At 44.4% G+C, this 11,367-nt stretch overlaps 1 non-coding gene across 1 annotated transcript; it reads right to left on the bottom strand.

Annotated features, from left to right (window-relative positions):
• Nucleotides 1–1,005: 1,005 nt before the first annotated feature.
• Nucleotides 1,006–1,080, bottom strand: Trnar-gcg (transfer RNA arginine (anticodon GCG)). The gene has a single exon. It is a non-coding gene; the product is annotated as a tRNA-Arg (tRNA).
• Nucleotides 1,081–11,367: the final 10,287 nt, after the last annotated feature.

Raw genomic sequence — 11,367 nt, 5'->3', positions numbered from 1 at the left:
GTGGCTCCGTGTTAGCATTAAAAGAGGTTCAATATTTCCGTCGCAATTTCTGAAATAGTTAGCCGGACATGGAAAGCGAACCGCGTGCGTCCTCTGCTCAACGTTTTCATTGCCACGCGAGTCCACTCACATGTGTAAAGCAGGCAGTCGTGTCACGCAACCATCGGCGGCGGTGCTGTAATTGGCCAGCGAGCTACTGCGTTGCGATTATCTGTCGCAATTATCACACCGCATGTCGCAGTCCTTCAGAAGACCGCCAGGACTCAACGCAAGCTAAAGTCTTCCGAGCCTTCGGTGAAACATGTCGGAGTGCAGCGGTTACTGAGGTACGCATCGTGTTCATGAACTAGATATATCCTCTCATCTTAACCTCTGACCAGAGTTGTAAAATAACCATAGGCTACCACAGCATAGACTGGGGTAGTTTCTCTAGTAGCTCTGTTCAGTTTAGGTCGTACCCGCGTTACCTGTACATTAGGTGTGTTGCGTACCTATCGGGCGCTACCTCTTAATGCTCGCTTTCTTTACGCACGTGATCAGTGTCCTATTAAATTCCCTTAAAACCGGAAACTGAGTGAAGGTATATAAAGTACCAGGTAACCCACTGAACATTTTTGTTCTACACAGTTATCCTCCTCTCTGTTACTTAAGAAAAAAACAGTATTTATAGGAAAACCGAAATTTTCGATGTTTAATTAAGGTGTTATTCGAAAATTGCTGATTTGTAACGTAGAACAGAGGGATGTGGTACTAAAAATAAAGGAAACAATGCAGATATATCATACAGCGCTAGAAAACTTAACAAAAAGGTAGAATAAAAAAAACAGCAAAACAAAAATATATCAAACACCAGTTCCATATTTTGTTGAACTTATATGAAATACGTTTCTGTTATTCATAAACAATTTCGCATTTATCAGTAATAACAGGAATAATTTAGAATGAGATTTTCACTCTGCAGCGGAGTGTACGCTGATATGAAGCTTCCTGGCAGATTAAGACTGTGTGCCGGACCGAGATTCGAACTCGGGACCTTTGCTTTTCGCGGGCAAGTGCTCTACCAACTGAGCTACCCGAGCACGACTCACGCCACGTCCTCACAGCTTTACTTCTGCCAGTACCTCGTCTCCTACTTTCCAAACTTTACAGAAGCTCTCCTGCGAACCTTGCAGAACTAGCACTCCTGAAAGAAAGGATATTGCGGAGACATGGCTTAGCCACAGCCTGGGGGATGTTTCCAGAATGAGATTTTCACTCTGCAGCGGAGTGTGCGCTGCACTTGCCCGCGAAAGGCAAAGGTCCCGAGTTCGAATCTCGGTCCGGCACACAGTTTTAATCTGCCAGGAAGTTTCAGGAAGAACTTGGTTTTTATCGCGCCAAAGAACGTTCTATTCAGTACAAAATAACAACAATAATTATATATCTCTTTATGTTTGTGATGTAAACTGTACCTGTATTGAAAGTAATTACTTTGGTTGCATAAAAACACAGAAGTTGAGCCATCAACTAATTTCTATTACTTATAAAATGCAATTTATATTTTGCAAGGATACAAAATTCACAATGAACTAACAGTGAATGACGTGCAGCTCTAATTACATGCAAAACAAACAAACAACCAAACAAACAGAGAGAAGTCGTCGGCATCCAGTTTCTTTCTTACACATTGATTTATATTTCTTTACCTACCAACATTATCAGTACTACCAGTAATCGTAAAAATCATTGCGTCGATTATGTGTTGTACCGAAACCACTGACCCATAGTCACAACTCTACCACTTCGGATTGTATAGTGTTACTGGCAACAGGAATGAAAGCTATTAACAAATATATTGCTGGCCAAAAAATTGCAACGCACTGCATTCGACGTTCAACAAACGTCACACTGACATGCAATGTACTATTTTCTTTGATATGTAAATGAGTACCATTTCAGTGCAAGGGAACGCAGAAGGTAGGAGTAACGACATACCCGTCTCTATCCTGAACTTAGATTTTGTGAGTGAACAATTTATATTGGTGGCCACTGCGTTGTTACAGGACAATATAAGACTAAAACACTAAATTTTAAAAAATTCAGGACCCCTAACATACTCTCAGGTGACAAAAGTCATGGGATAGCAATATGCACACATACAGTTGGCGGTAGTATCACGTACATACGGTATAAAAGGGCAGTGCATTGCCACGGTTGTCATTTGTACTCAGGTGATCCACGCGAAAAGCTTTCCGACATGATCAAGGTCGCTCGACGGGAATTAATACTTTGAACGCATAATGGTACTTGGACCTAGTCACACAGGACATTCCTTTTCGGAAGTCGTTAGGGAATTCGATATCCCGAGAACCATAGGATCAAGAGTGTACCGAGAATACTAAATTTCAGGAATCACCTCTCACCACGGACAACACCGACGGCTTTCGCTTAACGATCGACAGCAGCGGCGTTTGCATAGAGTTTTCAGTGCTAACAGACAAGAAACGCTGCGTGAAGTAACCGGCGGAAATGAATGTGCAACGTACGACGAACGTATCCGTTAGGGCAGTGCGCCAAAATTTGGCGTTAGTGGGGTATGACAGCAGACGACCGACGTGAGTGCGTTTGTTAACAGCTCGAAATCTCCTGCAGAGCCTCTCCTGGGCTCGAGACCATTTCGGTTGGGCCCTAGACGACTGGTAAATAGTGGGGAGGTCACATGAGTACCGATTTTAGTTGGTAAGAGCTCCTGCTAGGGTTCGAGAGTGGTGCGGACCTCACGAAGCATGGACCCAGGTTGTCAACAAGGCACAGTGGTCGTGACTCCATAATGGTGTGGGCTGTGTTTACTTGAAATGGAGTGAGTCCTCTGGTCCAACTGAACCGATCATTGACTGAAAATGGTTATGCTTGACCACTTCGAGAGCGTTGGCAGCCATTGTATGTAACACATTTCTTTTCTCAGACAATTTCGGTTGAAAAATGCGGAATTTTGATGTGGGAGACAACTTCTGTTGTTTATGAAATTCAGATAGGTCGTGGCGCTATTGGTAGCCTTGATAATGGCGTCTGTAATGGAGGTGCGTCCCAAGCAGAGAGCCATCACTGAGCTTCTTTTGGCAAAAAACCAGAGCGCCGCAGATGTTCATTGGCGCTTGCAGATTTCCTGCGACGACCTGGCAGTGAACAAAAGAACAGAGTCTTTATGCGAGGCGTCTGTCATCATCGCAACAAGGTCGCGCAAATCTGTCCAGTCTCCCGCGTGGCGGTCAGTGACTCCTGTGATGTCCGAATGTCTGGACACTCTCATTCGAGGTGATTCACGAGTCACACTCAAACACCTCCATGACAGCGCAAGGCCTGAGACAAGTCTGCGCACACCAGAGGAGCTCACAACACTGCGCTGAACTGTTGTTCCTCATTCTCCCCGCAGCCCAGATCTCGTACCTTCCTACTTCTACCTGTTTGGTCTACTGAAGGATGCACCCCGCGGGAGGCAGCACGTGGATGATGTGAAAGTTATTGATGCAACAAAGCATTGGCTCAGAGGTCGACTATTAGAGTAGTACCGTGGGAGCATGCTGGCCCTGTCAGTAATGTGCCGTAATGCTGTCGCATTGAACGGAGATTATGCTGAAAAAAGGGTTTTCTAACCAAAAAAGTGGGTAGTAATATGATTTATCGGAATCCTGAACAAAACAAACCTACTCTCACAGAGAAAAATGTATTACTTACTGAACACCCCATGTAGACAGTGGCAGGGTCGTGCCCTAACGAGACACCTGCTTACCTTCCGCGATATTCCTCCTCTCAATGGTCGAGTTCACACGACTGTTACGGAGAAAGCTACCTTTACTTTACGTCACCTAAGCAGGTTTGTTGTTTTCTTGAGAAATGTTATGTGTGTAAGGTATGCCATACACTTGATTATATTATTGGTTACTTTTAAAGCACGAGGAATTTCTTTCCTTTTTGTTATTTGTCTCTGCATACATAAATTGAAAGTAGTTTTCTCCATAAACAACAAACTACAGAGGAAATTTAAATAATAAAAAAGATAATTCCTCAGACTCATGAAGATGCAAAATAACATTTGAAAGTTACTCAAGTTATCACACAGGACGAACTGTTAGAAATTTTCAAATTAGATACTCCGAACACATACATTGTTACACAAGTAACCAGTTTACAATATCAGCAATAGCAACAGACATATAAAAACGGACACCCATTCGAAAACATAATGGAAGCTCTTAACATACTTCACCACTTCTAAAACTCACATACAATGGATTTAATGCAGGAACTTGAAATTTCTGTACACTACTAAAACCGAGGAGAAAAAGTTACCAATGAAAAACTAGAGCCGAGCTTTTCTAGGCGCTTCAATCCGGAACCGCGCTGCTGCTACGGTCGCAGGTTCGAATCCTGCTTCGGGCATGGATGTCTGTGATGTCCTTAGGTTAGTTAGGTTTAAGTAGTTCTAAGTCTAGGGGACTGATGACCTCAGATGTTAAGTCACATAGTGCTCAGAGCCACTTGAACCATTTTTTTTTAATTAGATAATGAAACAGTTAATTTATTCGAATGTTTCTCTTACGTAACCACAGCAATTTTCGTAAATATCTACATTTCCTAATTATAAGACTGATTATTCAGTTGTTGATAGTCGTAAAAAATAAAATTTATAATTCACAACCTTACATTTATAATGTAATCCAAAGACACAGTAACACCTCTAAATGTGTACAAACTCTTTATGAAACCATAGTATCGTAATATCTTTGTAGCATCTTTTGATAGCTAAAACAGAGTGTGTAAGTGATGATTTACGAGTGTGTGAGGAGGCACAATACCTGTAAGTAGACAAACAAAAGCATAAGTTCTTGCATTAGCATTTAAAAACACTCAAGGATTGCAATATAACCTCAAAAAGACGCAAGAGAGGCAAAAAATCACACCTGTAAATATCACAAAAATATTCATGTAAATAAATTCACTTGAAAATGAGAGTAAATTTTGGGAGTGCGTTGTGCCAAGCATGAAAAAGTAATTGACTGGTGCAGTTTCTATTAATCAAGCAGTTAGTTTTTATGACGTACTCAGTGATGTAGTTGTAGGAGTAAAGGACAAGGACAGTGTTCTGCTCATGGGTGATTTTAATGCCAGGATTGGAAATCGAACAGAAGGGTATGAAAAGGTTATGGGTAAATTTGGAGAGGATATGGAGGCTAACAGGAACGGGAAACAATTCTTGGATTTCTGTGCCATTCACCGGTATACTTGGGAAGGCAGGGTAACCAGATCTGTCATTGATTATATAATAACAGATCAGGAATTCAGGAAGGCTGTGAGGGATACACGTGTATTCAGGGGATTCTTTGACGACACTGATCACTATTTAATCTGCAGTGAAATCGGTATTGTGAGGCCGAAAGTGCAGCAAGTCAGGTCCATATGTAGGAGGATAAGAGTGGAGAAACTTCAGGATAAGGAAATCAGGCACAAGTACATAACAGTGATCTCAGAAAGGTACCAGTTAGTTGATGGTAGTCAATTACAGGCATTGGAAAAGGAATGGACAAGGTACAGGGACACAGTACTAGAAGTGGCTAAAGAATGTCTTGGCACAGTAGTGTGTAAAGGTAGGATGAAGCAAACAGCTTGGTGGAATGACACAGTCAAGGCAGCCTGTAAAAGGAAAAAGATGGCGTATCAAAAATGGCTACATACTAGAACTCAAGTAGACAGAGAAAGTTATGTTGAAGAAAGAAACAAAGCCAAATAGATAATTGCAGCTTCCAAGAAGAAATCTTGGGAAGACTTTGGAAACAGGTTGGAGACTTTGGGTCAAGCTGCTGGAAAACCATTCTGGAGTGTAATTAGCAGTCTTCGAAAGGGAGGTAAGAAGGAAATGACAAGTATCATGGACAGGTCAGGAAAGCTGCTGGTGAATCCTGTTGATGCCTTGGGCAGATGGAGGGAATACTTTGAAGAGTTGCTCAATGTAGGTGAAAATACGATCAGTAATAATCAAAATATCCACGAGTGTACTGCCGGTCTACAGTGTCCAACGGGCACAATATTTCGGCGATCATACATGTCGCCATCATCAGGTGAACTGACGGACTGAGCTCCTATGAACGTGCCGGCACGGAGATCCGTACACTATGGCTGCTCAGGGGAAACTGGGTTCGGTCGCGGCGGCGGCGGCCGATTTAAATACCCTCCTCCCGCGGCGCGCTCACTCCGCCGTCCGCGCCCCGCGCCACGGTCGCGCGGTGGAACAGATTGCGACGGCGTCTGAGATGACGTCGGTGTGATGGCTCTGTCCGCCGTGGTCGTCACAACTATACATTTGCTCGATTTACTCTTGATTAACCCAATCGCCGGTTCCCAAGCCTTGCTAAGATTGTAGCCACAGTCACGGTTTATGAGGTCGTCATTGGTGCGAATTTCGATGGCCTCTCTAACAACGCTGTCCCAGTATCTCGACGTCTGTACCAGAATCCTCGTGCGTTCATACTCCATAGCGTGATTTTCCGACAAACAATGTTCAGCGACCGCCGCCTTGCTCGGATACATCAGTCGAGTGTGCCTCTGGTGTTCACGGCATCGATCCTCGACGGTACGCATCGTCTGACCAATATACGACTTGCCACATTGACACGGAATCTGGTACACGCCGGCCTTCCTCAAACCGAGGTCATCTTTGGCGCTCCCCACCAGTGCACGAGTTTTATTCGGAGGACAAAACACAGTTCCGACCCGGTGTTTCTTCAAAATGCGGGCGATTTTCCCCGAGAGTGCGCCTGTATATGGGATAAACGCAGTGCCTACCTCCTCCCTCGTGATTTCATCCATTTCCACAGGTTGTGCTGTAGTGGTTGGGCGGAGAGCACGTTGAATCTGCCACTCTGAGTACCCATTTTTTCGAAATACAGTTCTCAGATGTTCCAATTCCTGGGGTAGACTCTCTGCGTCAGAGATAGTGCGCGCCCATGTACTAGAGTTTTAAGTACCCCATTCCTCTGTGAAGGGTGGTGGCAGCTGTCTGCGTGCAAATACAGATCAGTGTGCGTTGTCTTCCGATACACCCCATGACCTAGGGTGTCGTCAGTCCTTCTCTTGACCAAGACGTCAAGGAAAGCTAGTTTACCTTCCGTTTCAGTCTCCATAGTGAATTTGATGTTGGGGTGTATGGAGTTTAGATGTGTAAGGAAGTCAAGGAGTTTATCCATACCATGTGGCCAGATGACGAACGTGTCGTTTACGTAATGGAAAAAGCAAGTAGGTTTCCATTCGGATGACGACAGGGCTTCCTCCTCGAAGTTCTCCATGTACAAATTCGCTACCACCGGTGAGAGTGGGCTACCCATGGCGACTCCCTCCGTTTGTTCGTAGTATTCTCCATTAAAAAGAAAATACGTGGAAGTCAAGACATGCCTAAAACGTTCAGTGGTCTTCTCGTCAAACTTCTGACTAATTAGTTCTAGTGACTCTCGCAGGGGTACCCTCGTGAACAAGGAAACGACGTCAAAACTCACCATGATATCCGACTCACCCAACGTGAAGCTATCAAGGCGTTTAACAAAATCCACGGAATTATGGATGTGATGAGGGCATTTACCCACATAAGGACTTAATATTCCCGTCAGGTATTTGGCCAACAAATATGTAGGTGCCCTGATGTTGCTGACAATGGGGCGTAATGGTACCCCCTCTTTGTGAACCTTCGGGAGTCCATATAGTCTAGGCGGTACCGGACCTTGGGGTAACAATTTCTTAGCGTCACCCTCCGGTAAATCTGCGTCCTTGAGAAGCGACCTCGTCTTGTTGTCCACCTTCTTTGTAGGGTCAACGCTGATCTTCCGGTAGGAATCGTCATTTAGCAGGCTCTGCATCTTATCAGTGTAGTCCTTATGGGAGACAACAACTGTAGCATTGCCTCTGTCAGCCGGTAAGACAACAATTTCAGAGCGCTCCCTCAGATCACGAATGGCCGCCCTCTCTTTACTAGTGATATTTGGCTTCATCGGCTTGGATTTCGTCAACGCACGACAAGTTTCACGACGTATTTCCTCAGCTGATTCAGGCGGAAGTCGAGCTGCAACCTGTTCAACAGCACTAACAATTTCTGCGACCGGAGTGAACTTGGGGGTGGGAGCGAAGTTGAGACCTTTCTGCAAAACCGAGACCGCATCATCACTCAACACCATGCCACTCAAATTGATGACAGTCTTGCCCGGAACATGCAGAGATGGTTTGTCAAGGAGACGTGAGAACTTAGCTGTTTGACGTCCCGTTGCCTTCTTAGGGGCGGAATCAGCTGCAACCCAGGTTCACCTGATGATGGCGACATGTATGATCGCCGAAATATTGTGCCCGTTGGACACTGTAGACCGGCAGTACACCCGTGGATATTTTGATTATCAAATACGCCGGGAGAAACTCAAGAATCACACGATCAGTAATGTTACAGATTTCGATGTACAATGGGACAGGAATGATGATGGAAATAGGATCACATTTGAGGAAGTGGAGAAAATGGTCAATATGTTGCAGTGCAATAAAGCGGCTGGGGTGAATGAAATTAAGTCGGAACTCATCAAATACAGTGGAATGTCAGGTTTTAAATGGCTACACAGGATAATTGAAATGGCGTGGGAGTCGGAACAGGTTCCATCAGACTGGACGAAAGCAGTATTCACACCAATCTTTAAACATGGAAACAGAAAAGATTGTAACAACTACAGAGGTATCTCTTTAATCAGCGTTGTGGGTAAAATCTTCTCAGGTATTGTTGAAAGGAAAGTGCGAGTATTAGTTGAGGACAAATTGGATGAAAATCAGTGTGGGTTTAGGCCTCTTAGAGGTTGTCAGGACCAGATCTTTAGCTTACGGCAAATAATGGAGAAGTGTTACGAGTGGAAAAGGGAATTGTATCTATGCTTTATAGATCTAGAAAAGGCATATGACCGGGTTCCTAGGAGGAAGTTATTGTCTGTTCTACGAGATTATGGAATAGGAGGCAAACTTTTGCAAACAATTAAAGGTCTTTACATAGACAGTCAGGCAGCGGTTAGAGTTGACGGTAAATTGAGTTCATCGTTCAGAGTAGTTTCGTGGGTAAGACAAGGCTGCAACCTGTCTCCACTGTTGTTCATATTATTTATGGATCATATGTTGAAAACAATAAACTGTCTGGGTGAGATTAAGATATGTGAACACAAAATAAGCAGTCTCGCATATGCGGATGACTTAGTTGTGATGGCAGATTCGATTGAAAGTTTGCAAAGTAATATTTCAGAGCTATATCAGAAATGTAAGGACTATGGTATGAAGATTAACATCTCCAAAACGAAAGTAACGGCAGTGGGAAAGAGATATAAACGGATTGAGTGCCAAATAGGAGGAACAAAGGTAGAACAGGTAGACGGTTTCAAGTACTTAGGATGCACATTCTCACAGGATGGCAACATAGTGAAAGAACTGGAAGCGAGGTGTAGCAAAGCTAATGCAGTGAGTGCTCAGCTACGATCTACTCTCTTCTGCAAGAAGGAAGTCAGTACCAAGACTAAGTTATCTGTGCACCGTTCAATCTTTCGACCAACTTTGTTGTATGGGAGCGAAAGCTGGTGGATTCAGGTTACCTTATCAATAAGGTTGAGGTTACGGATATGAAAGTAGCTAGGATGATTGCAGGTACTAGTAGATGGGAACAATGGCAGGAGGGTGTCCACAATGAGGAAATAAAAGAAAAACCGGAATGAACTCTATAGATGTAGCAGTCAGGGCGAACAGGCTTAGATGGTGGGGGCATGTTACACGCATGGGAGAAGCAAGGTTACCCAAGAGACTCTTGGGTTCAGCAGTAGAGGGTTGGAGGAGTCGGGGCAGACCAAGGAGAAGGTACCTGGATTCGGTTAAGAATGATTTTGAAGTAATAGGCTTAACATCAGAAGAGGCATCAATGTTAGCACTGAATAGGGGAGCATGGAGGAATTTTATAAGGGGGCTATGCTCCAGACTGAACGCTGAAAGGCATAATCAGTCTTAAATGATGATGATGATGATGATGATGATGATGATGAGCAGTTAGATTACTGAAGTATTAGGCATTTATTACACTGACCGCCAGATGGCGCAGCAGTCACTCGTTGTTCAGGCTTGGGGGAATGCTTGTATTTTTATTCTTTAACTTTACTCTACTTACCTTTTTAAACCATAACCTTATTCTTCTCCCTCGTGCTTGGGAGAATATCCTTCGTTTTTCGTAATAACAATGCCTAAAAAATCAAAAGGAGTGCAGTACAACTCTCTAGATTCCCCTAACGATAGTATGAGGTGTACATGCACCTCTTTCTCCCTTTGCTTTTTCCTTTCCAGTAAATGTACAACGCGGAACATTTATGTATAATTGTTTTCCGATATGTTCCCTTGTCACAAGTGCACAGTAGACTGAACACATGGTGACAGAACTGGCAGTGCCACCTGCAGCCCATTGTAACAGGCTCTGTATGATACAAAACGCCACCACAACTCTCTGCCACCAGTGGCTCTCCCATATGCCTTCAACCAGACAATCAATCGTCGGAGACGTGTTTAGAGGCAACCGGTCAGCCTGAACGCCTTAGACACGCTGTCCAACGAGTGCAGCAAGGTAGAGGTTCCCTGCTGATTTGGGGTTGGCAGTATGTGGGGCCGACGTAAGAAGCTGGTAGCCACGGAAGGCGCCGTAACGGCTGTGCGATACGTGAATGCCATCCTATGACCGATAGTGCAATCATATCGACTGCATACTGGCGAGGCATTCGTCTTCATGGACGACAATTCGCGCCACGATCGTACACATCTTGTGAATGACTTCCTTCAGGATAACGACATCGCTCGACTAGAGTGGCTAGCATGTTCTCAAGACATGGAACATGCCTGGGACAGACTGAAAAGGACTGTTTATGGACGACGTGACCCACCAACCACTCTGAGCGATCTACGCCGAATCGTCATTGAGGAGTGGGACAATCTGGACTAACAGTGCTTTGATGAACTTGTGGATAGTATGCCACGACGTATACAGGCATGCATCAATGCAAGAGGACGTGCTACTAGGTATTAGAGGTACCGGTGTGTACAGCAGTCTGGACCATCACATCTGAAGGTGTATGGTGGTATAACATGCAATAAAAAGGGCGGAAATGATGTTTATGTTGATCTCAGTTGCAATTTTCTGTACAGGTTCCGGAACTCTCGCAACCGAGGTGATGCAAAACTTTTTTTGATTGGTGTAGCCTACATATGCTCCTCCTTATACTGCCGACATGGTTGTGGGGTATGACAGCCAATAAGTGGCCAGCTTGTGTCGGCGCCACCGGCTGCCCTAGTCTA

Source organism: Schistocerca nitens, chromosome 2 (assembly GCF_023898315.1).
Source record: "Schistocerca nitens isolate TAMUIC-IGC-003100 chromosome 2, iqSchNite1.1, whole genome shotgun sequence".
In the NCBI taxonomy this organism is placed as follows: domain Eukaryota; kingdom Metazoa; phylum Arthropoda; class Insecta; order Orthoptera; family Acrididae; genus Schistocerca; species Schistocerca nitens.
This window is presented reverse-complemented; position numbering and strand designations above follow the sequence as displayed.